This window comes from Mytilus californianus, unplaced genomic scaffold (assembly GCF_021869535.1).
Source record: "Mytilus californianus isolate M0D057914Y unplaced genomic scaffold, xbMytCali1.0.p SCAF_8, whole genome shotgun sequence".
In the NCBI taxonomy this organism is placed as follows: Eukaryota; Metazoa; Mollusca; class Bivalvia; order Mytilida; family Mytilidae; genus Mytilus; species Mytilus californianus.
In genome coordinates this window covers 110,975,833-110,987,979 of record NW_026262734.1, presented here as the reverse complement: position 1 = coordinate 110,987,979, position 12,147 = coordinate 110,975,833, and the positions used below count along the sequence as shown (strand labels likewise).

At 31.9% G+C, this 12,147-nt stretch overlaps 1 long non-coding RNA gene across 1 annotated transcript in view; it reads right to left on the bottom strand.

The window, feature by feature from the left end:
- LOC127712611 (uncharacterized) overlaps nucleotides 1-10,263 on the bottom strand; it is a 29,554-nt gene extending 19,291 nt beyond the window's left edge. The window contains exons 1-2 of the long non-coding RNA XR_007987206.1: nucleotides 9,953-10,263; nucleotides 4,428-4,479 (exon numbers count right to left, since the gene is read on the bottom strand). This is a non-coding gene — a long non-coding RNA (uncharacterized LOC127712611). The remainder of the gene's footprint in view (nucleotides 1-4,427; nucleotides 4,480-9,952) is intronic.
- Between the last annotated feature and the right edge of the window lie 1,884 nt (nucleotides 10,264-12,147).

Sequence of the window (12,147 nt, the reverse complement as noted above, 5' to 3'; positions counted from 1 at the left end):
TGATTCATATTTACGAGTTATGTCCTTGTACTGATGATAAAATTTAGTAAATATATTGACAAGTTTGTAAAATCACAAAAATACCGAACTCCGATGAAATTTGTGATATCGAAAACCCTGGTGTAATAATTTGTCAGTAATACAGAGATTCGTTCGTTTAAATCAAAGACTTTGATACATAAACGAGCGAATCGAACCAGTTGAGATATATCAATACCATAAGATGGTGACAAGGGAACGTTACCTTCTAAAAATGAATGATTTACAATAGGAAATGAAAAAGCATCTCTTTTATCGTAAATTTTGGTAGTAAATAAACTCATCATAGATACCAGTAAGCTTCCCGTTAAAGAAATAGATATCAAAATCCAGGAAATGACAGTGTTCATTGTTGGTATTAGCTTTATTGAAAGTCAGTCTCTTTAGTGTACATATTGAAGTCATCATTATTGAGAGTCAATACATCAGACTTAGGGTCATTTACATTGGAATGTAATGAATTGAATTACGCATTACATTACAAAAATTATCAATGACACTAATTACCATTACACAGTTTTGACAATGTAATTAATTAAATTACAATCACTTTACCAAAGTAATTAATCAAATTACACATTACATTTTATCCTAATTGTTATAACCAATATGTAATGTACAGTATATATAGAATAATACATGGTAAAATCTTTATCGCATGCTGTATCACCACGAGAAACCAATATCAGTACCGAGGGCTGATATTGGTCGAGTGGTGATACAGCATGCGATACGAATTTTTCCATGTATTGATCTGTTTATCATATATTTTAACAAAATCAGATTCAGGATATGTAAGGGAACAATGTAGGGGCCTGGCAAATTTTAGAAATAAATATTCTGGAACTCATCAAGTTTAGATGAAAAAAGATAATCTTGTCTTATACATGTACATGAAAAATAAATATTCTGATCCCAAACACATTTTTTATCATTTACAAATCCGGAAAGAAGTATTATCAGTTGTTGTTTTGAGGGATATGCAGTGAACGTCACCCCCTCCTTATCGCCTAAATAAATATAATTTCGTATATGAAATCTCAAAAAAAAAAAAAGAAATTGCTGAGGGTTGGCGAAGAGGGGCAGATTTGGGGATGATGAGAAAATAAATATTCTGGCCCAGGCGGAGTGAACATAAATAATCTGGCCACCTGTATCATGTGTATGTTTGAAATAAATATTCTGACCTCATCAAATTTGCTAGCTCCCCCTCCTCCTAGCCCCCAAACAAATCTAGATGGCCATCCACTAGCAGACTGCTGCTAAGCACTCTTGCTGGTGCCTATTTATTGTGGTTACATTTCGTATCATGCCAGGAAATTCGACAACTTGACGTCATATGTCCAAATTTGACGTCATTCGATATATGACGTCACGCTTTGATGAAGTAACACTGTAGACCTAGCGAAGCCTCAGAAAAAGATTAATTTATATGATTTGTGGTCTTTAATTTGAAAGAGATGCGGTAATGAATAAGTAATTGCATAAATTTCAAGCGGATAACAACTGAGTAGTTCCGGAAACAATCTCGAGATGTTCCAAAAAAGGTGCGATACGCGGTATGCGATACGGGTTTAGCTATGCGATACGGGGTATGCGATACATGATAGATGATAAAGACTGGAGTTCAGAACCTTTATTAGATATACAAAATTTCTGTATTTAGTACTACATATATGATAGATATATATATAACTCGTCTCAAATTAAGCATGTGTAAAATATTCATGTAAGCTTATGTAACAATTTGGATGTAAAGTGTTTTCATGTACTTGATATCTGGTATTTTTTGTCATCTATTGTCATTAAATTTCTTAACTTTTCAATATTAACTATTGCCAAACTATATGTCAATGGCAACAAACATCACTATAGCATTCCTTTATTATTATTTTTTTTTTTTGGCATTTGGTCAAATACTATTGAATTTCCTTTAATTAAGGTAGCCAACTTAGGTTGTCAACTTATTTTCTTTTCATTTTTAAGAAGAAGGATTTCTTTGAAATTTAATTAAAAAGTTTCATATAAATTTCAAATTTATTTTTTTCTTTAAAAATTTAAGAAGAAATATGCTTGTCATTATATTGAAAATAATTGAAGTATAATGGCATGGCTTGATAAATTTGTATTAATCTGCTAATTGGATAAAATGCATGAAATAGCATGGTCCCTAGGCTGTTTTACACACATATTAATCAGACTAATTGCCATTTGTTTTTACAGCTGATAATTTTATTTCTATAAACTTATTGTGTATACTAATTTTACAAAATTAGAGTGTGCAAGGATTTAAAACATTTATACCGTCATGTGAGTCAAATATTTTAGAAGTACATTGATGGCAATTTGCTCTAAAATTTTCATGATGATCTGTTGGTTTCTCATTAATATATGTGAATTAGATATTGTCCTACAATTACAGTCGAACCTCGTTGTGTCGAAAACTCGGATGAGTTGAAGTAATTTCTCGGTCCCTGTAAAATTCCCGTTTGATCAATGCATAATTACCTCTGATGAGTCGAACTCAGTTAATTCGAATACTCGGTTAAGTGGAGTATACTTTATAGTCCCGTCGATATAAAATCAATGTAAATTGATCCCGATTTCTCGAAGTTCGAAAGTAAGAATTTTCGAAAGATGCACCCCTAACGATAAAAATTCAAATCGGATGTTTTTTTAATGTAACCTTATTGATTCAAAAGTAGAGTAAACATACTTGTTTGTATAACAGTTAAAATGACCTGTTTATGGGGGCCGGTAATTAACACCTTTGTTGATAATTCAAGCGGGGCGTTAGTGTGTTGAACATATTTCACAAGAGATTAAAACGAAACGAATTTAATTGACACAAGCCGAGATTAAATGAATCGAGAGAATTAAAACTCATTAATTACTATAAATAAAAGGATTAAGACAATTATGATAAATTCAAGATAATTTAATGTAAAGTAGACGACCTCATCAGAGACCGTTCAGAAATTATTTCGTTCCGCGAGGGATTTCATAATTTATAGTGTTTACCTTTGTAAATATTTGTGTATACTATTGATTTTATTTCTGCAGTCGAACCTTGTTGTGTCGAAGTCGAAGGGACCGGACAAACTTATTTGACTCATCCGAGGATCGACTCATCCTGGGTCGCGTGTGTCGTCATAATTTGTAAATAACTGAACGTGCTATTGAATTTTAATATCAGATATTGTTTCGATGGGTCTTTTCAGATTTAGGTCATAAATTTTAACTCATATCAACACACTTATCTGCAATAAGTGGTGCACAGTAAGTCCCCATTGGAATTCAGATAACTTGACAATATTCGGAATCTTCATAGCGAACAATAATGTCATCTAGTAAAAATTCAAGTTATCGTTTCAAAGCAGACCCAATTGACATAGTTCATTTGTTTTTGTTGCTTACAATTTACCAAAAAGAGTATAAATATATATATATTCACATTCCGACTTTTTATTTTTTTTTTGCTATGGCCGTGCCAGTATTTCTCTTTCAGCTTTTCTATAAAAAGTTCGAAGCCCAAAATAAAGATATGTAGGACAAAAACCAAAATAGTTTTTAGAACATATATAGAGAATATCATATGGCTTTTTCAATATCACATCCGTATCAACCCGAGACACCAATATAATCCCAAGAGCTCTGCTCGAGGGATTATATTGGTTGAGGGTTGATACGGTGTGTGATATTGAAAAAGCCATATTATATACACTTTATTATATACATATACCTCACGTAGATGTTTTTTTATGTGACATGACGTCATACAGGTAAGGAGGTTTGAAATGACGTCATACAGATTAAAGGTTTGACATGACGTCATACAGATTATGGGTTTGATAAATAAAGGCAACAGTAGTATACCGCTGTTCGAAACTCATAAATCGATAAAAACAAATCCGGGTTACAAACTAAAACTGAGGGAAACGCATCAAATATAAGAGGAGAGCAACGACACAACAAAAACACAACATTAAAATGGAACACACACAGCCTTTGCAACAGTGACTGTAATGGATGACGTGACGTCATACAGATTAAAGGTGTGATAAAGCCTTTGCAACCGTGCTGATATCGATATCATCACGGGTGGCTGATACAGCACGCTTGCCAATGATTGTATTACACATACAATTTCTCTGTGTTTACTACTAAATATATAATAAAACAGTCTATCCTATCCTGCACATCGAACGAATGTTGTAAACAGCCAAAGAATGTTGTGAGGCAAATATAAAATTGGACAAATGACTAATGATTATTTTTCTTTTGATAAAAGACTCAAACGAATTTCGGACACATATTTTTGGTAAAGGTTTATAAATAGTATGTCGAAGAAATATTACAAAATATATTATCATATAACTCTTACTTACATTTGAATCTCAGAGAATCTACTGTTACCAGTTGGTTTGGTATCACTTTTGTCTGCAAATAAATAAATTATAATATAATGAGCTTTTCCTTTCATCAAAATAACACTAGTTAGATATATTGTTTAAGTAAATGGAAACACGCTGAGATCCCCATAGAGGTTGTACTAGGGAACGAAGGTGGAGTCGGATAATTCGAACACACAGTGGATGTACATTTCACCCAGTGATCACACTGTATTCAGTAGATATTAACTAAGTTGCATGATGGACATTTCTGCAAACGAACACAGTTACTTCGAGAAACAAGAAACATATTTGCCAGTGCGAAGAGCATCATTTTGTTCTTAGCCTAAAACACTAGATTATTAAAACAAAACCTTCCATCCAATATCAATATGTTATGTTCAGGAATGAACGTAATTGCCTGGAAACTTTATGTGTAATTGTTTATTTCAAATATACACAGAATTAAAGCAACACGAGCATTTTGATATTGAGATATACTTTTGCTGACCAATAACTGGCTTATAACCAGCTGAAATGAAACAAAAGATATGCAACAACTTTTTATAAGAGAAGGTGAGAATGGAAACTTTGGTAAATTTGGATTTTGACATGTTTAATGTAGTTCATATTTTAGGGTGTTATGAACCCTAGATTAAAACTCTTCAAATATATCAGGCTTAGGAAGTGAAACACCAGACTTGCGTTTTGTCTACATAAGACTCACCAGTGGTGCTCTATGTGAAACATTTGGAAAGCCAAATGAAATATTTTGATTTTGAACAGAATGAAATACCAAACAAATCGGTTAAGAATGTATTGAATTCAGCTAAGCCAAAGTAGTTTATACCGGAGGGTAGAAAATTTCCAGTTTTAATATTTCTTTAACATTAAATAAACTGAAAATGAAATATCAATGTGGTTGGAGGAACTTACCAAAAATAGAAGGTTTATAGTTTAAAATTATAGACACGCGTTTCGTCTACAAAATACTCATCAGTAGCATGCAAATCAAAACAATTGCAAAGGCAAGTCAAATTAAAGAGCATTAAAAACCGACATTCCGAAGAGTTGTGCCAGATAGGGCTAAGGTAATCTAAAGTAGAAAACCTTACGTTTGAATATTTAAACACTTTAGGAACAGTGAATAACCAGAAAGGAACATATTAATTATATTTCATATTAGCACAAAAGTGCACCAACTGTTAAATCCCATGTGTTATAAAAGCTCATCAAATATAACTCGCTAACAAATTAGTACATCCGAGCGTTTCGTCTACATAAGACTCATCGGTGGTTCTGAAGTCATGATAAACTTGTTAATACTGAAATCATTATATAATCCAAACGTCCTATAGAAAAAAGTTTCTACAATTCGACAGAAAGACGAAGTTGAATCTTTAAGACGCAATACTTTGCATCTCTTACCCCAGTAACAGTATATCGGAAAATATTATATAAATGGGCAAAAATCTTATCGCAAAAGATCATGCGTGCTTGAGTTGAATGTTTTGTCCAAAACAAGAAAAACTCAAAAGGAACTGATATAATATTTCGTTTCATATTTCATTATATTAAGTTATTAATGCTACAATTGAAGGTCTTTCCATGTTAATTTTCTTCATAAATGATAAGAAGCTACTTCCGGTTTACTCAAATTTACTTTTAATTAAGGATTTCTTCTTTCTGATTCAATACATATATGGTTTCTATAAACATAAATCTGAAATATTGGAGATAACTTCCGGTTTAGAAAATATCATTTCCGGTCTGATAATTTAGCTGTATTTACACTAATTTCAAAAACGTTGGTTTACATATACGTGTGCCTGTTAAAAGAGATATAATTGGCTACTTCCGGTTAAGAAAATGGCATTTTCGGTTTTACTTGATAGTTTTATATACACTGATTCCAAAAATATAAAGTTTGTATATACTTACGCCTGTAATAAGGAAATAATTTGCTACTTCTGGTATGTAGAATATCACTTCCAGTCTCAAATGATAGGTTTATGTATGACCATTTAAAAAATATATGGTTTCTAGATAATTTTCCATAAAATAAATGCAAACATGACTACTTCCGGTTCATTTATGATCTCTTACGGTTGACATTTTTCAAGGTGATATGACACTCGACAATTTTGCTTTATCATGTAACAATCTGGAGTAATCATCAATTTACCTTAAAATAAAAAAACTTTTCAGGGGCAATAACTTCAATTAGATCTCATTGGATTATTTGGAACAATATATATCATATCTTCATCACAATAAAGCAGAAATTTTCACTAGTACTTTTGTATATAACTTCAAATAAGAGTAATAGAGAGAATGCAAAAACAAGCAAAAGTCAAATTGAGAGCATGACCTTGATCTTTGACCTTGACCTCATTTTCTCAGAAAGGACCCAGGGACCTCAAATAAAAAGACTCTAGGTTTATACGGCTTGCTGTTTATGAGTTACGAAAACATAACGACTAATTTATCTGGTAAAGGGAGATAACCCTGATAAAATTTCACCAAATCAGCCAAAAATTCCTGAGAATGTAATGAACAAATATAAAAATGAATTTTGTCGTTATCGTTATTGGTTATGGAGGAGATACACTAACAAGACAAACAGTGTTTGAGGAGATAGCTCTTACAATAAAAAAAAGTCTTCGGCAAAACAAGATGAGTGTTAAAGGCGCAATAACTGTTCGGTATAATGTTCAAAATATTTAAGCGACATCATGCAAATCAACTTTATACAAGAAAACGGTTTGGCGGAAGAAAAAAAAACAATAATAAGAACATAATCAATAGTTCTTTCTAATGAACAGTGGAAAGACCTAATAATCGGAAAAAATCAATAGGTCTTCCATGAAAATATGAAAAATCTAATTAATACCACCATCAATATATTGGTCAGGTGTAATGCATTTGTAAAGACCCACTACAAAGGAGTAGCTGTTTTTAAATAACAAACAAAGAAAGAAGCTTCGAGCTATCAAAAATGTTTAATTTAAGTTTATCTGTAATTTATAAATTCTACAATTCTCGTTCTCTAATTTTTCATTTACAATTTATGTATACTAATTATGATATTCATTAAATTGTAAAACGTCGGATGCACTGTTTAATCAGTGTAAAGATGGTAAATACAACGCATAATTATGACTTTTATATCTATAGATGTGTTCAAATTTTCACCATGAGTTTAACGGTACCACATATATTAGAATGTAAAGATACACAAAAATAGAGTGTTTTGATATGTTCTTTTTTTGTAAATTCACGATTATAAAATGTTGATTTACGTAAGGCAATAAGGTTGTTCTACCACCAGGCATACATCACAGTAGCTTAGCTGGATTTTCGGTCTATTATGCTCTTCAACTTCCTATTTAAATTCACCTCCGATCTGTTTTGATTCGATTTGATGGCAATGGTAAATCTTATGTCAACGAATCGGGCGTATGATAAGCCTGGTATCTAAGATAATTTTTTCAAAAACTAGGCCGTTGTCAATATAGTGATGTTTTGACCCGACCAATCACTTTCCCAGTAGTCAGCACGTTTGTGTTGATATATAATTTCTTTGATATCTTAATGATCTTTTAGAGTTACTAATTTTACAAAGCTGAATTAATCGAAACACATTGCTAAATCTACACTTTGACATAGATAGACTGAGCCATATATTGGACAACTTTTCCGAATTTCCGTTAGCCGATGCTCTTTGTAGTTATTTAAGCCTTAAATTTACTGATTTTAGCACTACCGGTGTGTAATTTATTTTTGACAAAAAGTCTATCTGACATATTGAATAATGAACTTTGTCTTTTTCTGTGTTTTTTTTTAACTAATACTTGGTCAATGCCTCGGCTGGTGGACGGTTTTTGACCGATCATATTATCTGCATAGTGTCATCAGCATCACTTTTCTGTTCAAATGAAATATCATTAATATTGATATATTTTTGTTTTGTAAACTAACTGTCAATAAAAGTTCGATTCCTTTGAAATATTTTATTTCATGCCAAGGCATAGATTGCCTAGGCCCTCATTTAGCACAATTGTGTTAATTTCTTGTTTGATTTGGCCTTCCTTCTATTTGATTAGAGCACCGTGGATGATTAATATACAGATTAACCATGTATCTGTTAATAATGCTCGAAAACTAATATTCAACCGAGATATATAGATTCTACTACTTTATCATATACTTATAGCAAATAACATATAATTTGTACAGTATGATAATAGCATTGAATTTACGTGAATTCCATATTTTTCCGAAATGGTTTTTACCGGGCTGAAATGAAAAATTTATCACATGCTTCGATTATTATCACATGCCTTTCGTAACGTTATCGCATGGCATTCCGGCGATACTCGGCAAATTCCGGAAAATACACCTCAATGGTACGTTTTCAGTGAAAAACATTACAATTAAAGTAGGGTACAAAACAATTATTACGATACAGGATAATATATCATGTAAAATGCACACAAAAAAAATGTTCAAATAAATGCATTTTTAAAAGTTTCCAGCATAATTTAGAAAGTTACTGTACAAATGTTTTTACAAATTTTTCCAAACAGTGTTCATTATGTTTTGTTGATTTTTTTCATCGTGAATAAAAAAGTATATCAAGCTGTTGTTTTTTCACTCTGTTGAAGCATATGTTAGAAAGATTTCATATCGGATGTACTCCATTTGGCGTCCGACGTCCGTAAACTTTTCACTTTTGGAACTTCTACGTGAGAACCACTGAAAAGGATCAATATATTAAACTGTTTTTTTTCTCCATTGATGAAGCATATAAAAAAAAGATCATAACATGTCATTTTTCATATCAGATGTATTGTCAACCCTTGGTCAATATCAGCCCTCGAGCCTTTGGCTCTTGGGCTGATATTGAACCTTGGGCTGATAATACATCTGATATGAAAAATGCCATGTAATAATCTGATAGTATCAAGTGTGATACGATATTCATCTACTCGAGACAGTTAAATTTTCAAATTTAAAACGCGAGGCTAGTCGATTTTTAAACGATATGCAGACAAACTCAAACTTGTTTTTTGAGTGATCTGCAAGTAGATGTGTAATTTTTATGGGACGTCATCAGACATGATGGCCTTTTTTCATGACGTCACAATAGGAAATTCATAGGACAGCAAGAAAATTTGACGTCATAATCGAATTTTGACCAATGAAGAAATGAGATCAAACGAACCCCACGTTGATTAAATAAAAATAAACAACAGGTCAGGAAAATGGTAAATCGTGTAAGATTTAGAGAAACTTGTATCTACGTTGGCCATTCTTATTTTAGAAGCTAATCAAGACCAATTCTTTCTTTTGTCTTTCAGTTTGGAATGGGGAATACTTGAAGTTAAGGGTAGAACAGTTGAATGTTTTAAAGCTATTGCAAGAATAAAGAAGATATGTAATCTGATAGATCATTGGATTTTTTTATTATCCTCATCTTATTCACATCGACTTCCTACTTATTCAGTATTTGCACTTACCTGTGAATACTTCTTCTTCCAATAAAAATTTCTTCTGTCCTAATGTTACACCATATAAGCAGGAATACGAAACATTAAGATCTTCTTTTGTCAGATTTTGTATAACTAAGGTATATCCATCCTGAAAAACCTTTCCATCATACTTTTTATTAGGGTGTCCTGCTTTGACATCTATAAACAGTGTCTGTTGTATTGGAGTCCATCTGTCCCATCCTGCATCTTTTGGACAGCAGTTTGGAACATTGCAAAATAATGTCACGTTTTGCCCATAATCTGTTACCTTTCCAGTAACTGTCCATTCCAAAACACCTGAAACTGTTTTATTTGAGTTATTTCTAGGCAAATGTTCTATACTTTGAGAAAAATATAAATAATTCAAACAATGATAAATAGATATTAGAAGATGTGGTATGAGAGCCAATGAGACAACTCTCCATCCAGGTCACAATTTGTAAAAGTATAAACCATAATAGGTCAAAAAACGGCCTTCATCACGAAACCTTGGTTCACACTTAACAGCAAGCTATAAAAGGCCCCACAAATGACAATGTGAAACCATTCAAACAAGAAAACTAACGGTCTAATCTATATAAAAAGCGAGAAATGAGAAACACTTATGAACCACATCAACAAACGTCACTACTGAACATCAGGTTCCTGACTAAGGAAATGTGCAAACAAATGCAGCGGTTTTAAACGTTTTAATAGGCGTCAACCTTCACCCTAGCCTGAAACAATAGTGTAATATCACAACATAGAAAGACATACTATAAAATATCAATTGAAATAGCTTAACTCAATCAAAAGACATATGAACATACACTGAACGAATAAATTTGATCTATGACAGTGTTAATACAAAAATAATTTAAAAAGATGTAAAGCAATACCAGAAAGACAACCATATCATTGGACAGAATGCCGCCACATAAAATAATAAGTTCAGGATAACAAATAAGAAATTAGAACATCTATTGATTTCTTTTACAGAGTTGTCTCATCTGGTTTTTATTTACAGTATCATACCACATCTTGCTATTTTTATGTTTACATTGTTATTTGCATACACATAAAAACATACAAAATAACAATATAACAATTCCAATATGTAGCATGACACTGTAAAAAAAACACACGATGAGACAATTCTCCGCCAGGGACCACATGACGTGAAAGACTATAGGTTCTACCTTTAATAATGAAAACTTATACTAGTATTTAGTATATATTTCCATGAAAACAAAGCAGAAGAGTAACACATTTAATGGTGTATTCGCTGCAATTCTGATAATTCTAAAATTTTAATAATTTCTGAACGAAAGTCAACTCGCTAGTTTCGGTAGAGCATGATAATACACCAAAATATTTGCCTACCTATTCATAGTTATAACTTCTCAGCCAATACATGACTGGCATGTATCTCAAAATGACATTGTGTGTGTGTGTGTGTGTGATGAAAGGCAGCATAAAATAATCTATATTGAATTTCGTGTTAGCTTCAAGTTGTATTCATTTTCAGAGAATTCCTCAAACTTGCATTTATATCTATTGTTAACTTGTTAATAAAATATACACATGATGACATTTTTAGTTACCTTGTATCATATGACAATTTATTAATATCAGCAAAGGTAGTAATTGCTTCATGTCCAACATATATCTGAAAATAAAATAAAAAAAAACACAACTGTTATGTTCTTTACTTTGCACTGGCACTTTGACCAAACCTGGTTTCATAGCTAGCCAAACCCAAAATTATATGCTTCGCCATATTGAGAAAATTGAATGTGTAACCAAAACAGACATAACTGGTCAATGTGACAATAATTGTGATCCATCAGTCCCAAGTGTGTATTCATATATCACAGACATACAACACAAGACACAAAAAACTTCAAACATACACAAAAATAAAATTGATAAAGACGCAATTAAAAAAGTCTTCCTAGTCGATAGTTCATACTATATCACCACCACGTATAACCCCGATACAAATGAATCCGGACGTTGACGCGTTCGAATTGAACACATCGTGTACCACTGAGTTCAGACAGTGAATAATTTATACTTTTAAAGAAAATCCAATATTTTTTCTTCTGATATTTTGCTTCAATATATGCTTTGTCGTACTACTCATTACTTAATACAAGGATTTTCAAATATGTGATATTTTTATAGGCAAATTATAAAAAAAA